Genomic DNA, 1183 nt, shown 5'->3' with positions numbered 1-1183 from the left:
GATTGCAGCATCTTCCCAGGTAGCGACCTTCTTATGATCTAAGGAGTAGAACCATTGCTTTGGGATGGTGTCAAGAGATGAAGGAAAGATCCTTAAGAACATCTCAGGTTTGATGCCTTTGATAGACATATAATCTTTTGAAGGCACGGATGTGGTTCAAAGGGTTCTCGTGTCCTTTGAATTTAGGGATATCCGTCATATTGAAGTTAGTTGGCAATTTGGAATTGACGGCCTCATACTTGCGATTGTTCTCCCTATAAATGTCATCCCCCTTTAGGTACATCAATTGCTCCTCTAAGTATTGGAGTCTTTTCTCAGCTACAGTCATCCCCATGAGAGGATTTTCATCCTTGGATTCATTATCGGAGTCACCTATTACTTCACTTTAATGAGGGGGAAACCTTCCCTCTACGGCATAGATACGACCCTCGATGAGCTCAAGGCGGTCATAGACTTGGTCTTGGGTAACTTGCATTTGGGCTAACGCGGCTAGGATTCGATCATTACCATCTTGAAGTTGGTGGAGGTTTGTTTCACTGGATCCAGGCATCTTGAAAACTGGATAAGAGATCGGCGACGAATCAAAACACGATCGACCATTCCAACACACTTGCTAAAAGAAGAAATGTTTTGACTCGTGAAGTGGGTGTGTGCCACTTGTGTTGAGTGAGTTTTGAAGAAAGACAAGGTTTTTTTGAAAATGTGTGTCCTAGTCAACTATAGTGTAGTTGTAGGAGTGGACTCGAAGTGAGGTTTTGAAATGGGCTTGTGGCCTGAATTTTGACACGACAAACGGACAGAGTTTTGACCGGATTTTGCGCTAATTGAAGGCCTATTTCGAAATTTTGGTTAAGAAAAAGGATTTTGATTTTTGAAAAATCGTCATGGTTTTGTTTAGAAATGGTGATCACGTAAGGTACAAACATTTATACAAGCATTATAACGGGATGCTGAGTGCATTTAAAAGGGTTTTGGTTTAAAGGGTGGGTTGCCATACCGAACCATCAAACCCGAAGTCTGTGGAGAGGCTCGTACCAAACAAGAGTAAGGCCGATTCCTAGTCCATTTCCTCAAGTAGTGAAGGCCCTTGATACAAACAAGAGTAAGCATCATGGTATGGATGACGTCAATCGCTATCCATCCTTAGGCCCAAATAAGAATTAGGACCGTTTAGACGGGACGA

Source organism: Silene latifolia, chromosome X (assembly GCF_048544455.1).
Source record: "Silene latifolia isolate original U9 population chromosome X, ASM4854445v1, whole genome shotgun sequence".
In the NCBI taxonomy this organism is placed as follows: domain Eukaryota; kingdom Viridiplantae; phylum Streptophyta; class Magnoliopsida; order Caryophyllales; family Caryophyllaceae; genus Silene; species Silene latifolia.
This window is presented reverse-complemented; position numbering follows the sequence as displayed.